The 14,752-nt window shown below is 46.1% G+C and overlaps 13 non-coding genes across 13 annotated transcripts; all 13 read left to right on the forward strand.

Annotated features, from left to right (window-relative positions):
• The first annotated feature begins 1,126 nt into the window (after nt 1–1,126).
• On the forward strand, nt 1,127–1,198 carry TRNAP-UGG (transfer RNA proline (anticodon UGG)). Its single transcript has one exon. It is a non-coding gene; the product is annotated as a tRNA-Pro (tRNA).
• Nucleotides 1,199–1,427: 229 nt separating this feature from the next.
• Nucleotides 1,428–1,499, forward strand: TRNAS-UGA (transfer RNA serine (anticodon UGA)). The gene has a single exon. It is a non-coding gene; the product is annotated as a tRNA-Ser (tRNA).
• A 200-nt stretch (nt 1,500–1,699) lies between these two features.
• Nucleotides 1,700–1,771, forward strand: TRNAP-UGG (transfer RNA proline (anticodon UGG)). Its single transcript has one exon. It is a non-coding gene; the product is annotated as a tRNA-Pro (tRNA).
• A 147-nt stretch (nt 1,772–1,918) lies between these two features.
• TRNAP-UGG (transfer RNA proline (anticodon UGG)) lies at nt 1,919–1,990 on the forward strand. Its single transcript has one exon. It is a non-coding gene; the product is annotated as a tRNA-Pro (tRNA).
• Nucleotides 1,991–2,064: 74 nt separating this feature from the next.
• Nucleotides 2,065–2,136, forward strand: TRNAP-UGG (transfer RNA proline (anticodon UGG)). Its single transcript has one exon. It is a non-coding gene; the product is annotated as a tRNA-Pro (tRNA).
• Nucleotides 2,137–2,210: 74 nt separating this feature from the next.
• TRNAP-UGG (transfer RNA proline (anticodon UGG)) lies at nt 2,211–2,282 on the forward strand. The gene has a single exon. It is a non-coding gene; the product is annotated as a tRNA-Pro (tRNA).
• Nucleotides 2,283–2,356: 74 nt separating this feature from the next.
• TRNAP-UGG (transfer RNA proline (anticodon UGG)) lies at nt 2,357–2,428 on the forward strand. The gene has a single exon. It is a non-coding gene; the product is annotated as a tRNA-Pro (tRNA).
• Nucleotides 2,429–2,643: 215 nt separating this feature from the next.
• On the forward strand, nt 2,644–2,715 carry TRNAP-UGG (transfer RNA proline (anticodon UGG)). Its single transcript has one exon. It is a non-coding gene; the product is annotated as a tRNA-Pro (tRNA).
• Nucleotides 2,716–2,930: 215 nt separating this feature from the next.
• Nucleotides 2,931–3,002, forward strand: TRNAP-UGG (transfer RNA proline (anticodon UGG)). The gene has a single exon. It is a non-coding gene; the product is annotated as a tRNA-Pro (tRNA).
• Nucleotides 3,003–3,206: 204 nt separating this feature from the next.
• On the forward strand, nt 3,207–3,278 carry TRNAP-CGG (transfer RNA proline (anticodon CGG)). The gene has a single exon. It is a non-coding gene; the product is annotated as a tRNA-Pro (tRNA).
• A 435-nt stretch (nt 3,279–3,713) lies between these two features.
• Nucleotides 3,714–3,785, forward strand: TRNAP-UGG (transfer RNA proline (anticodon UGG)). The gene has a single exon. It is a non-coding gene; the product is annotated as a tRNA-Pro (tRNA).
• A 62-nt stretch (nt 3,786–3,847) lies between these two features.
• TRNAP-UGG (transfer RNA proline (anticodon UGG)) lies at nt 3,848–3,919 on the forward strand. Its single transcript has one exon. It is a non-coding gene; the product is annotated as a tRNA-Pro (tRNA).
• Nucleotides 3,920–13,564: 9,645 nt separating this feature from the next.
• TRNAS-CGA (transfer RNA serine (anticodon CGA)) lies at nt 13,565–13,636 on the forward strand. Its single transcript has one exon. It is a non-coding gene; the product is annotated as a tRNA-Ser (tRNA).
• Nucleotides 13,637–14,752: the final 1,116 nt, after the last annotated feature.

Here is a 14,752-nt window from a genome sequence, read left to right on the forward strand (position 1 = left end):
TAGCCATTCCTCTGTCCATCGGTTTTCTTGTTCTTCTTCGTTGGCTTTTCCTTCAAGCAAAGTCAGTTGCAGAGGTTCTCAACCCTTGCGCTCTGATACCATGAAAAGAATGGCGTGCGGAAGCAATATAGGAAAACCGAACAACAGAAAACGCAGGTTTAATGGAAAGCTTAGGTTTGCATAGTACGCACAGAAGAGACTGAGAGAAAGTAACTCAAGAACTTAAATTCGAAAAATAATACTCAATCTCTACATAGGATGTTCTCAGTGAGCACTTTTATACAAGCCCTGACAATGGGCTGACACAAGTACTGGCAGTACTTGACTGCTCATAAATGAGCCTCGACACTTACTCCCAAAACTATTCCTTACGAGGAATATCTTTCTAACGGCCTTTCGGTCTACGCACCGATACGGCCTTTCTACGCACCGGTCTACGTACCGGTTTTATGCACCCAGTTTACGCACTGGTTACATATCGTATTACACACAAATGTTGAGCTTGTCTCTCAACAAATACAGACACATGTTTAATGGAAACCTTACACGGGAGAGACAGAGTTAGAGCAGAACAAACAAAACATGTGTATTCCAAAACACTAAAAACACTTTGTACATAAAATGTGCTTTGTAAGCACTTTTATACAAGTCCTTAAAAGGACTGACAGAAGTACTGACAAGTACTTCAATACTCATACGAGCGACTGACACAAACTCCTAAAAATATGCCTACGTACTAGGTTAGATTCGTAGGTCTCTAATGTCCTACCGGTTACAATCTGATCCGGCTCCTGGTTCGGGATACCATTCGGACACCGATCCGGTTCATCATTCCGAACTCCGATTCAGCTCTGTCTTCTTCGGCCAATCCAGATTCGGTTGAGCTTGTCCGCTCAACAGAAGGTGAGGGGTACCTCTTGTAAGTGCTTTTGGTCTAGTGGTATGATTCTTACTTCGGGTGTGAGAGGTCTCGAATTCGATTCTCGAAATGCCCCTTGTAATAGTACCCCTTTAGTTGTCAAAAACTTCAAGTTCGATTCTTGAAATGCCCCTTGTAATAGTACACCATCAATTGTCAAAAAACTCTTCCTTGTGATAGCAAAGTGACAAGGGGTATCTCTTGTAAGGGCATTTAGTCTAGTGGTATGATTCTCGCTTTGGGTGCGAGAGGTCTCGAGTTCGATTCTCGAAATGCCCCTTGTTATAGTACGTACCCCTTCAATTGTAAAAAAACATTTCCTTGTGAAGGGAATGTGACAAGGGGTACCTCTTATAAAGGCATTTAGTCTAGTGGTAGGATTCTCGCTTTGGGTGCGAGAGGTCTCGAGATAGATTCTCAAAATGCCCCTTGTAATAGTACGTACCCCTTCAATTGTAAAAAAAAAAATTCCTTGTGAAGGGAATGTGACAAGGGGTACCTCTTGTAAAGGCATTTAGTCTAGTGGTATGATTCTCGCTTTGAATGCGAGAGGTCTCGAGTTCGATTCTCGAAATGCCCCTTGCCTTCAATTGTAAAAAAAATCTTCCTTGTGAAGGGAAGGTGACAAGGGGTACCTCCTGTAAGGGCATTTAGTCTAGTGGTATGATTCTCGCTTTCGGTGCGAGAGGTCTCGAGTTCAATTCTCGAAGTGCCCCTTGCCTTCAATTGTAAAACAAATCTTCCTTGTGAAGAGAAGGTGACAAAGGGTACCTCTTGTAAGGGCATTTAGTCTAGTGGTATGATTCTCGCTTTGGGTGCGAGAGGTCTCGAGTTCGATTCTCAAAATGCCCCTTGCCTTCAATTGTAAAAAAAATCTTCCTTGGGAAGGGAAGGTGACAAGGGGTACCTCTTGTAAGGGCATTTAGTCTAGTGATGCCCCTTGTAATAGTAGCCCCTTCAATTGTAAAAAAAATCTTCCTTGTGATAGGAAGGTGACAAGGGCATTTAGTCTAGTGGTATGATTCTCGCTTTGGGTGCGAGAGGTCTCGAGTTCGATTCTCGAAATGCCCCTTGTAATAGTATCCCTTCAATTGTAAAAAATATCTTCCTTGTGAAGGGAAGGTGACAAGGGGTACCTCTTGTAAGGGCATTTAGTCTAGTGGTATGATTCTCGCTTTGGGTGTGAGAGGTCTCGAGTTCGATTCTCGAAATGCCCCTTGTAATAGTATCCCTTCAATTGTAAAAAAAAACTTCCTTGTGAAGGGAAGGTGACAAGGGGTACCTCTTGTAAGGGCATTTAGTCTAGTGGTATGATTCTCGCTTTGGGTGCGAGAGGTCTCGAGTTCGATTCTCGAAATGCCCCTTGTAATAGTATCCCTTCAATTGTAAGAAATATCTTCCTTGTGAAGGGAAGGTGACAAGGGGTACCTCTTGTAAGGGCATTTAGTCTAGTGGTATGATTCTCGCTTTGGGTGCGAGAGGTCTCGAGTTCGATTCTCGAAATGCCCCTTGTAATCGTATCCCTTTAATTGTAAAAAATATATTCCTTGTGAAGGGAAGGTGATAAGGGGTACCTCTTATGAAGGGAAGGTAAGGGCATTTAGTCTAGTGGTATGATTCTCGCTTTGGGTGCGAGAGGTCTCCAGTTCGATTCTCGAAATAGCCCTGGTAATAGTACCCCTTCAATTGTAAAAAAAAGCTTCCTTGTGAAGGGAAGGTGACAAGGGCATTTAGTCTAGTGGTATGATTCTCGCTTTGGGTGCAAGAGGTCTCGAGTTCGATTCTCGAAATGCCCCTTGTAATCGTATCCCTTTAGTTGTAAAAAATATTTCCCTTGTGAAGGGAAGGTGATAAGGGGTACCTCCTGTGAAGGGAAGGTAAGGGCATTTAGTCTAGTGGTATGATTCTCGCTTTGGGTGCGAGAGGTCTCCAGTTCGATTCTCGAAATACCCCTGGTAATAGTACCCCTTCAATTGTAAAAAAAAGCTTCCTTGTGAAGGGATGGTGACAAGGGCATTTAGTCTAGTGGTATGATTCTCGCTTTGGGTGCGAGAGGTCTCGAGTTCGATTCTCGAAATGCCCCTTGTAATAGTACCCCTTTAATTGTAAAAAAAAACTTCCTTGTGATAGAAAGGTGACAAGGGCATTTAGTCTAGTGGTATTATTCTCGCTTTGGGTGTGAGAGGTCTCTAGTTCGATTCTCGAAATGCCCCTTCTAATAGTACCCCTTCAATTGTAAAAAAAAACTTCCTTGTGATCGGAAGGTGACAAGGGGTATCTCTTGTAAGGGCATTTAGTCTAGTGGTATGATTCTCGCTTCGGGTGCGAGAGGTCTCAAGTTCGATTCTCGAAATGCCCATTCTAATAGTACCCCTTCAATTGTAAAAAAAAACTTCCTTGTGATCGGAAGGTGACAGGGGGTATCTCTTGTAAGGGCATTTAGTCTAGTGGTATGATTCTCGCTTCGGGTGCGAGAGGTCTCGAGTTCTATTCTCGAAATGCCCCTTGTAATAGTACCCCTTCAATTGTGAAAAAATCTTCCTTGTGATAGGAAGGTGACAGGGGGTATCTCTTGTAAGGGCATTTAGTCTAGTGGTATGATTTATCGAAATGCCCGTTATCAATCCTCCAAAAAGTCTTCCCTTGTAAGGGCATTTAGTCTAGTGGTATGATTCTCGCTTTGGGTGTGACAGGTCTCGAGTTTGATTCTCGAAATGCCCCTGTAATAGTACCCCTTCAATTGTAAAAAAAATATTCCTTGTGGTAGGAAGGTGACAAGCGGTATCTCTTGTAAGGGCATTTAGTCTAGTGGTATGATTCTCGCTTTGGGTGCGAGAGGTCTCGAGTTCGATTCTTGAAATGCCCCCCTTCAATTGTAAAAAAATTATTTCCTTGTGATAGGAAGGTGACAAGGGGTATCTCTTGTAAGGGCATTTAGTCTAGTGGTATGATTCTCGCTTTGGGTGCGAGAGGTCTCGAGTTCGAATCTCGAAATGCCCCTTGTAATAGTACCCCTTCAATTGTAATAAAAATCTTCCTTGTGATAGGAAGGTGACAAGGGGTATCTCTTGTAAGGGTATCGAAATGCCTGTTATGAATCCTACAAAAAGTCTTTCCTTGGAAGGGCATTTTGGCTAGTGGTATAATTCTCACTTTGGGTGTGAGAGGTCTCGAGTTCGATTCTCGAAATGCCCCTTGTAATCTTACCCGTTCAATTGTAAAAAAAATCTTCCTTGTGATAGGAAGGTAACAAGGGCATTTAGTCTAGTGGTATGATTCTCGCTTTGGGTGCGAGAGGTCTCGAGTTCGATTCTCGTGATGGAAATTAATCGACACTTTCCAAACTTCACCTCTCGGCCACAACCGAGGAAACACACAAATCGTTGTTGCAGAAAATGGGAAATGCGAAAAATAGAATGGACACACGATTTAACGTGGAAAACCCTGTACGGGAAAAACCACGGGAGTACACGACTCCGAACCAAAACTATGCACAGAGAAGTATACAATGGCGAGCTGCAAGGCGACGACCTTGAGCTCGTTGTCCTCGCCACAGGCGGCGGAAATACACAAAGGCGTCGACCTCTTCCTCTCTCGCGCTCTATCTCTCTCATGGCTGCTCTCTCTTCACTCCTCTTGAGTGGAAAAACAGAAAAATGATCAGCAACATCAAAACTGTTTGCCCTAAGTCATATTTATACACATATGACTTTGGGGCTATTTACAACTATAGCCTCAAGGGCCCTTGGCAAACATATTCGCAGATATGTCCCCGCATCCGGATCTCGCTCCGGGTACATTCGTCATTCGGCTCCGAAGCCGGGGTCTTCATCATCCGGTTCCGAAACCGAAACCGGGCTTGTCGGCATTCATCTCCGATATCCGACCATCCCATCCGAAAGGGACCGTAATCCCAACAAACTCCCCCTTCACTTCGGCATGGGATGTCTCTCCAATCCGATCCTCTTCCAGCATGCTTCCAGCTTGTCGGGTGTGAGCACCTTGGTCAGCATATCCGACCCGTTCTCGTCCGTGTGAACCTTCGTCAGCACGAACTCCTTGTCTTCTATCCTTTCCCGGATCCAGTGATATCTTCGCTGGATGTGCTTCGTCCGGGAGTGATAGGCCGCGTTCTTCGCAAGGTGGATTGCACTCTGACTATCGCAGTAGAGTCGGTACTCCTCCTGTCGGATACCGAGCTCTCTATTGAAGTCCTTCATCCATATTATTTCCTTGCCGGCTTCAACAGCCGCCATGTACTCCGCCTCCGTGGTTGACAACGCAACCGTCTTCTGCAGCCTCGACTGCCATGAAACAGCTCCCCCTGCATACGTCATCACATACCCTGATGTGGACCGGCTGGTATCTGCATCAGCCGACATATCCGAATCGGTGAAGCCGTCGAGTTCGGGCTTACCGGAGCCGAATCGGAGGCACACGTTTGCCGTGCCCTTCAGGTATCGGAGTATCCACTTGGCCGCGTTCCAATGCTCTTTGCCGGGATTGCTCATGTACCAGCTCACCACTCCGACTGCATATACTATGTCCGGTCTCGTACACACCATGGCGTACATCAAGCTCCCGACGGCTGAGGCATACGGCACTTTCATCATATCCTCCTTTTCAGCCTTTGTCTTGGGACTTTGCTTGTTGGACAGCTTGCAGTTTGCCGGGAGGGTCGATCCGACCGGCCTTGCTTCCGACATGTTGAACCGTTTAAGCACCTTTGTCACGTACTTCTCCTGTGACAGCCACAACTGCTTCTTGCTCCGGTCCCGGATGATGTGCATCCCTAGTATTTGTCTCGCCGGACCCAAGTCCTTCATTGAGAAGGTTCGGTTAAGAGCCTTCTTCAGCATCCGTATCTTGACCTGGTCCCGTCCGACGATCAACATGTCGTCCACGTACAGGAGGAGTATTAGAAAGTCTCCTCCTTCGAACTTCTTCACAAACACGCAGTGGTCGGACTGCGTTTTGAGGTACCCTTCGTCGGTCATGAAGGAGTCGAACTTCCGGTACCATTGCCGGGGAGCCTGCTTCAGTCCGTAGAGGCTCTTCTTCAACCGGCATACCAGGTGCTCCTTCCCTTTCTTCTCGAATCCTTCCGGTTGCTACATGTAGATCTCTTCTTCGAGGTCACCGTGAAGGAATGCCGTCTTCACGTCCATCTGTTCTACCTCGAGGTCCATGCTTGCCGCTATGCTCAGCACCGTCCGGATGGAGGTCATCTTCACTACCGGGGCAAATATCTCGTCGAAGTCGACGCCCTTCTTCTGCTGAAACCCCTTCACCACGATCCTGGCTTTGTATCTCGGGGGGTTTCCGGCATCTCCCGGTTTCAGCTTGAACACCCACTTGTTTCGAAGTGCCCGCTTTCCTTTCGGCAACTTCACAAGTTCATATGTGTGGTTCTCATGCAGGGAATCCATCTCGTCCTGCATGGCACTCAACCACCTGCGGCTCTGGGTGTCATGCTTTGCTTCTTCAAAGCTCTCCGGCTCCCCCTCGTCGGTTAGCAGCACGTGCTCTGGTTCCGGAAATCTCCGGGGGGCCCTTCTCACTCTTAGAGGATATCTCCGTTCCGGAGCTTCGGTAACCGGTTCTTCCGATTCTTCTTCATCCGAATCCATTTCGGGATCGGGGCCGGTTCCGGTATCATTTTCATCTTCTTCGGCCGGTTCTGTTTCTTCACTGTCTTCGGCCGGATCCTCGAGTGCTAACCGGTCCCTTGCCGGTCGGGACTGCTCCTCGTAGAGTTGATCCTCACCGGTCGACTTGGAGCTCTTCATCTTCTTCTCCGACTCCCAGTCGGCGAGTGTCTTGTTCTCCATGAAGATGATATCTCGACTCCTGAATATCTTCTTGTCGACCGGGTCCCATACTCGGTAGCCGAACTCGTCGTCGCCGTAACCGAGGAATATGCATGGCCGGGTCTTTGGATCTAGCTTTCCTCTCCGGTCCTTTGCCACATGCACGTATGCGAGACACCCGAACACCTTCAGATGCCGGTAAGATACTTCCCTACCGGTCCACACTCTCTGCGGCGTGTCTCCGTCCAAAGGTACTGAGGGTGATCGGTTTATCACATATGTCGCCGTCGACATTGCCTCAGCCCAAAACCCCTTGGGTAATTTCGCATGCGCCAGCATACTCCGGACCCTCTCCATTATGGTCCGGTTCATCCTCTCGGCCAGCCCGTTCAGTTCCGGCGTCTTCGGCACAGTAAACTCGAGCCGGATTCCCTTCGAGCGACAGTACTCCTGGAACTGTCCCCGGTATTCCCCTCCGTTATCCGCTCGTATCGCTTTGAGCTTCTTGCCGGATTCTCTTTCCACTCTCGCGTGGAGTTCTTTGAAGACGCACAACACTTGGTCCTTTGTCTTCAACGGTGCCGTCCACAGCTTCCGGCTGTGATCATCAATGAATGTTACGAAGTACTGGGCTCCGCCATGTGACTTCGTTTCTACCTGACACACATCAGTGTGTACCAACTCCAATGGTACACTACGTCTCGTCGGTGGCCTTGAGTGGAAGGAGGCTCGGTTCTGCTTACCGGCTAGGCAATCGGTGCACTTCTCCAGGTGCACGTGCTTCACTGGAATAAGGTTGTCTTCTGCAAGCCTCTTCATCCCCTTCTCACTCATGTGGCACAGTCTTTTGTGCCACAACTCACCGGCAGTGTCGGCTGCCACATTCAGCTCTTCCGGACATAACCGGGCATTCATCAGGTACAGTGTGTTGTCTTTCCGGGCCCGAGCCACTATCAGGCTCCCCTTGCTGAACTTCATTACGCCGTTCCGGATGCTACCTGTGTAGCCTTCATCGTCTAGCCTCCCGGCCGAAATCAGGTTCAATCGAACCTCCGGAACGTGTCGGACATCCTTCAGCAGCATTTTGCATCCGGTCGGGGTTGTCAACCACACGTCTCCTATGCCGGCAATCCGGCACGTACCTTCATTTCCCATCCGAACACAGCCATGTTCACCGGCTGTGTAGGATGAGAAGTATCTTCTCTCCGGGGTCAGGTGGAACGATGCTCCGGAATCGACCACCCAGGTCGTCTCATCGCCGGCAATGTTTAGTTCACCTTCTTCGGTGATGACCATGATTTCTTCCTCACTTGCTGCGAGTGCCGTCGTTCCTTTCCGATCCTGCCCTCGCCGATCCGGACCTCTCCGGTCCGTGGCTCCCCGGTGTGCACCGTTTCTCTCCGGTGACTTCTTCGAATCGGTGTCGTCGGCTCCGTTGTCCTTTCGGTAATGCCGACAATTCTTTTGGAAGTGCCCCGGCTTCCCACAGTGGAAGCACGTGGGTCTTCCTCTTGACTGCGACCGGGTCCCCGACTTCTCCCGTCTTTGCGGACTCCGGTTCCATTGTCTTCCCCGTTCCGATTCGGTAAGCAGCGCCTTCGAGTCGGAGGCCGGTTCTTTATCTCTCCGACGCGCTTCTTCGTTCAAAATACTTGTCTTTACCGTTTGTAGGGACAAGTTATCTTCCGTGCAGGAGGTGCTGAGAGTCACCACCAAGTTCTCCCAGTTTTCCGGCAATGTACACATCAGAATGATGGCTTGCATTGCATCCTCCAGCGGGAACTTGATCGCCGCAAGCTGGTTCACGAATCCCATGAACGTGCTTACGTGTTCCACCATACTCTCGCCGTCCCGGTACTTGAGGTTCACTATCTTCCTCATCAGGGAGGTCCGGTTCAACGCATTCTTCCTCTCGTAGAGGCCCGACAGCTTCCGCCACATCTCATATGCGTTGATGTCGTTCGCCACATGTTGTAGAACGCTCACGTCTACGTATTGCCGAATGGTTGCAACGGCTTTCCGGTTCAGAAGCCTCCATTCCGACTCAAGTACTCCCTTCGGTATTTCCGACCTGTCAATCGGTTCGTACAGGTCCCGAACAATTAGAAGATCCTCCATCTTGATCTTCCAGTCGGCGTAATTCTGCGCATTCAGCACCATCATCCCCGGCTGCCCGCTGCCGCCGCCTTCCATTTTTTGCAGCAGCCCGCTCTGATACCAAATTGATGGAAATTAATCGACACTTTCCAAACTTCACCTCTCGGCCACAACCGAGGAAACACACGAATCGTTGTTGCAGAAAATGGGAAATGCGAAAAATAGAATGGACACACGATTTAACGTGGAAAACCCTGTACGGGAAAAACCATGGGAGTACACGACTCCGAACCAAAACTATGCACAGAGAAGTATACAATGGTGAGCTGCAAGGCGACGACCTTGAGCTCGTTGTCCTCGCCACAGGCAGCGGAAATACACAGAGGCGTCGACCTCTTCCTCTCTCGCGCTCTATCTCTCTCACGGCTGCTCTCTCTTCACTCCTCTTGAGTGGAAAAACAGAAAAATGATCAGCAACATCAAAACTGTTTGCCCTAAGTCATATTTATACACATATGACTTTGGGGCTATTTACAACTATAGCCTCAAGGGCCCTTGGCAAACATATTCGCAGATATGTCCCCGCATCCGGATCTCGCTCCGGGTACATTCGTCATCCGGCTCCGAAGCCGGGGTCTTCATCATCCGGTTCCGAAACCGAAACCGGGCTTGTCAGCATTCATCTCCGATATCCGACCATCCCATCCGAAAGGGACCGTAATCCCAACATCTCGAAATGCCCCTTGTATTAGTTTTTGAGGGGTATCCCTTACCCCTTCAATCCTCCAAATCGCTTCCTTGTAAGGGCATGTGGTCTGTGGTATGATTCTCGCTTCGGGCACAATAGGTCTCGAGTTCGATTCTCGAAATGCCCTCCTACATATTATGAAATTAAGGAAATTGATCCTTTTGATGTAATTGATGAATTTCGTGGAATTGGTCGAATTCAAATAAGTCCAGAAATATCAAAAAAATTTGGAATGGATATATTTTCAAGAATTGGTGATATTGAAGATATTCCTAATATTGAAGATATTCCTGATGTTGCAGGTATAAAGTCTTTGCTTTTGACCTTTCAAGAAGGCTTGAATATTCATGGATTATTATACGATAATCTTTAATGCGACTCTGATTGTAGAAAGAATTGAATGCTGGAATTTCGAAAATCCGTTGGTAAAATTCCTCCAAAATCTCTTCCTTGTAAGGGCATCTGGTCTGTGGTATGATTCACGCTTCGGGCACAAGAGGTCTCGAGTTCGATTCTCGAAATGCCCCTTGTTCAATCCTCCAAAATCTCTTCCTTGTGGCATTTGGTTTGTGGTATGATTCTCGCTTTGAGTGCGAGATGTCTCAAGTTCGATTCTCGAGATGCCCCTTGTTCAATCCTCCAACATTTCTTCCTTGTGGCATTTGGTCTAGTGGTATGATTCTTGTTTCCGGTGCGAGAAGTCGCGACTTCGATTTATCGAAATGCCTATCGTCTCGCTCTTCCCGATGGTGTTGGAATCCATCCAGTCTTTCATGTAAGTCGTCTAAAAGAACTTCTAGGTTCTGGCGACAATACAGTTACAACTGAAACTCTGGTTACTTCTGAAGATTTATCTTCTAAACCACATGTACCAGAAAGAATTCTCGATGTTAAAACAAAAAAATTACGTACTAAGGAAATCCGAGAATTTAAAATAAAATGGATGGATAAATCAATCAAAGATGCCACATGGGAACGCGAAACGACTCTAACAACTAACTTTCCTAACTTTCCATTGCAAGAGTGCAATGTTTTAAAGAGGGGGAGTATGTTACGGGCATGACCATATAATATCCCGTGGTGAGAATTGTCGTAGTATTCTATACACGTGGATAAGTGTGAGGGTTAAACAAAGAGTCTAAAGAAGGGGAGGATTACTTTTAATCCTCGGGATTGAGACAACCCATGAGGCCAAGTGTGAACATGGCTGGGGGCCTTGAGAATTACTATAAATAAGAGGCCTAGCTACCCTCATTTCATCATGCATTGACTACGTCGAGACTCTGTCCGTGAGTGGAACGACTCTTGTAGCAAGCGCGCTATCATCCAGGTACGACTCGACGCCAAGGCGGTGGTATGGGACGCCGATCGAGGCTCGAGTCCGTCTCGATCCCTTCGCTCGGGGGTGGTCGGGTGGATCGGCACCCTTCTTTCTCTCTTTTCTCTCTATTCTTTCTAGATCTATCATTGATATATCCTTATTTTATGCTTACTTTAGTACCTAATCTCTAATAGCAAGGTTGTTAGGTACGGTATGGATACCATACGTATTTAACATATTAATACCCGTATAGTACCTCCCAATTTAAAAATACGTTAAATACGTTTTCTTAATATGTTAAATACTTATAAAATACGTATTTTACGTATAGTACGTATAGTACGTTAAATACTTCTAGAATTTGAAAAATTACTTACCTTTCTAAAAAATATCTATAATATTGTAAAAAACATCTATGTTTACACAATTTTGTGATGTACAATATAGTTCTACATCCTAAAATGCATATAAGACATTTGAACATTTCACATCCTAAAATACTTGTAGCAATATGGATGTTGACATTCCCTTATCCTATAAATCAGTGTAAGTGTGTATCACAATGTTCTACTTAAAATTGTAATTATTTACAATTATGCCTTCATAGATTGAGTAATCGTCTACGATTATCACACTCATGATAGGTATCTCATTTCTTCATTTTCTTCTTCTTCTTCTTCTTCTATCGACTGCAATTATCACACTCACGACAGGTTTATGTCTTCTTTTCTCTCTTCTTCTACTTCTTCTTCATCTTCTTCATCATCGTCTCTTCTATTCTTCTTTCTTCCTTCCTTTGGCTTCTTTTTCACTAAAATCTTTTTTTTCTTTTGCTTTTTGTTAGGGTTTTACTTACATTTTCTTTATAAATACGTATTATACCTATTTTTTTATAAATACGTTAAATACCGTATTGGACAAATGTACATGATATTTGACTAAACAACATTGAGGTATAGTACATACTATACAAATGATGAGGTACTATACGTATTTAAACATTAAATACGGGTACGTAAACAACCATGGACCATTGTTCAATCGTCCAAAACCTCTTCCCTCATAAGGGAATTTGGTCTAGTGGTATGATTCTCGCTTTGGGTGCGAGAGGTCTTGAGTTTGACTCTCGAAATACCCCTTGTTTAATCCTCTAAAAAGTCTTCCCTTGAAAGGGTATTTGGTCTAATGGTATGATTCTTGCTTCGGGTGCGAGAGATCTCGAGTTCGATTCTCGAAATGCCCCTTGTTCAATCCTCCAAAACTTTCTTCCTTGTGGCATTTGGTCTAGTGGTATGATTCTCACTTTGGGTGCGAGAGGTCTCGAGTTCTATTTTCGAAATGCCCCTTGTTCAATCCTCCAAAGCTTTCTTCCTTGTGGCTAGACCGAGGTCTCGAGTTCTATTTTCGAAATGCCCCTTGTTCAACCCTCCAAAGCTTTCTTCCTTGTGACTAGACCGAGGTCTCGAGTTCTATTTTCGAAATGCCCCTTGTTCAACCCTCCAAAATTTTCTTCCTTGTGGCATTTGGTCTAGTTGTATGATTCTCGCTTCGGGTGTGAGAGGTCTCGAGTTTGATTTTCGAAATTGCCCTAGTAATAGTACCCCTTCAATCCTCCAAAGGGTTATTTCCTGAAATAGTGCTTGGTCTACTGGTATGATTCTCGTTCCGGGTGCGAGAGGTCTCATGTTCGATTCTCCGTTCGGGTAAGAAAGGTCTTGAGTTCAATTCTCGAAATTCCCCGTGTAATAGTTCTTTAGGGGTAATCTTACCCCTTCAATCCTCCAAAATTTCTTCCTTGTAGGGGCATTTGGTCTGCGGTATGATTCTCGCTTTGGGTGCGAGAGGTCTCGAGTTCGATTCTCGAAATGCCCCTTGTTCAATCTTCCAAAATGTCTTCCTTGTGGCATTTGGTCTAGTGGTATGATTCTTGTTTCGGGTGCGAGAGGTCTCAAGTACGATTCTCGAAATGCCTCTAGTAATAATACCCCTTAAATCCTCCAAATATTCGAACACTCCTTCTTAGGGAGGCGTTCCTTGAAAAAGCATTTGGTCTAGTGGTATGAATCTCGCTTTTGGTGTGAGAGGTATCGAGTTCGATTCTCGAAATGCCCTTGTAATAGTACCCCTTCAAACCTCCAAATATTCTCCCTTGTGAAGAGTATTCTTTGTAAGGGCGTTTGGTCTAATGGTATGATTCTCGCTTTGAGTGCAAGATGTCTCGAGTTCGATTCTTGAAATTCCCCTTCTAATGGTACCCCTTTAATCCTCTAAATATTCTTCCTTGAAAGGGCGTTTGGTCTAGTGGTATGATTCTCGCTTCGGGTGTGAGAGGTCTCGAGTCCGATTCTCAAAATGCCCCTTGTAATAGTACCCCTTCAATCCTCCAAATATTTTTCCTTATGAGGGGTATATTTCTTGAAAGGGCGTTTGGTCTAGTGGTATGATTCTCACTTTGGGTGTGAGAGGTCTATAGTTCGATTCTCGAAATGCCCCTTGTAATAGTACCCCTTCAATCCTCCAAATATTTCTTTGTGAAAGGACGTTTGGTCTAGTGGTATGATTCTCGCTTCGGGTGTGAGAGGTCTCGAGTTCGATTCTCGAAATGCCCCTTGTAATAGTACCCCTTCAATCCTCCAAATATTTTTCCTTGTAGGGTATATTCCTTGAAAGGGCGTTTGGTCTAGTGGTATGATTCTCGCTTCGAGTGTGAGAGGTCTCGAGTTCGATTCTCGAAATGCCCCTTATAATAGTTTGTGAGGGGTATCCCTTACACCTTCAATCCTCGAAAATCTCTTCCTTGTAAGGGCATCTGCTCTGTGGTATGTTTCTCTCTTCGGGCGCGGGAGGTCTCAACATCTCTTCCTTGTAAGGGTATCTGCTCTATGGTATGTTTCTCGCTTCGGGCGCAAGAGGTCTCGAGTTCGATTCTTGAAACACCCCTTGTTCAATCCTCCAACATCTCTTCCTTGTGGCATCTGCTCTGTGGTATGATTCTCGCTTCGGGTGTGAGAGGTCTCGAGTTCGATTCTCGAAATGCCCCTTGTAATAGTTTGTGAGGGGTATCCCTTACACCTTAAATCCTCGAAAATCTCTTCTTTGTAAGGGCATCTGCTCTGTGGTATGTTTCTCTCTTCGGGCGCGGGAGGTCTCAACATCTCTTCCTTATGGCATCTGCTCTGTGGTATGATTCTCGCTTCGGGCGCGGGAGGTTTGGAGTTCGATTTATCGAAATGCCCGTTATCAATCCTCCGAAAAGTCTTCCCTTGTAAGGGCTTTTGTTCTAGTGGTATGATTCTCATTTCGGGTGCAAGAGGTCTTGAGTTCGATTTATCGAAATGCTTGTTATCAATCCTCCGAAAAGTCTTCCCTTGTAAGGGCTTTTGTTCTAGTGGTATGATTCTTGCTTTGGGTGCGAGAGGTCTCAAGTTCGATTCTCGAAATGCCCCTTGTTCAATCCTCCCAAAAGTCTTCCCTTGAAAGGGCATTTGGTCTAGTGTTATGATTCTCACTTCCGGTGTGAGAGGTCTCGAGTTTGATTTTCGAAATGCCCGTAGTATTCAATCCTCCAAATATTCTTCCTTGTGAGGGGTATTCCTTGAAAGGACATTTGGTCTAGTGGTATGATTCTTGCTTCGTGTGCGAGAGATCTCAACTCGAAATGCCCCTTCAATTCTTGAAATTCTTCCTTGTGAGGGGTATATCTTGAAAGGGCGTTTGGTCTAGTGGTATGATTCTCGCTTCAGGTGCGAGAATGTTAATCCTTAGAGCCGGACAACAGCCTAACACAAGGTGTCCACTTAAGACACTTTACCAAAGGGTGTTACGGCGAGATAACTTACGACACAACGCTTAATTGG

This window comes from Azolla caroliniana, unplaced genomic scaffold (assembly GCF_043228905.1).
Source record: "Azolla caroliniana isolate FFs.n. ecotype wild unplaced genomic scaffold, voAzoCaro1.0.p SCAF_12, whole genome shotgun sequence".
Classification (NCBI taxonomy): domain Eukaryota; kingdom Viridiplantae; phylum Streptophyta; class Polypodiopsida; order Salviniales; family Salviniaceae; genus Azolla; species Azolla caroliniana.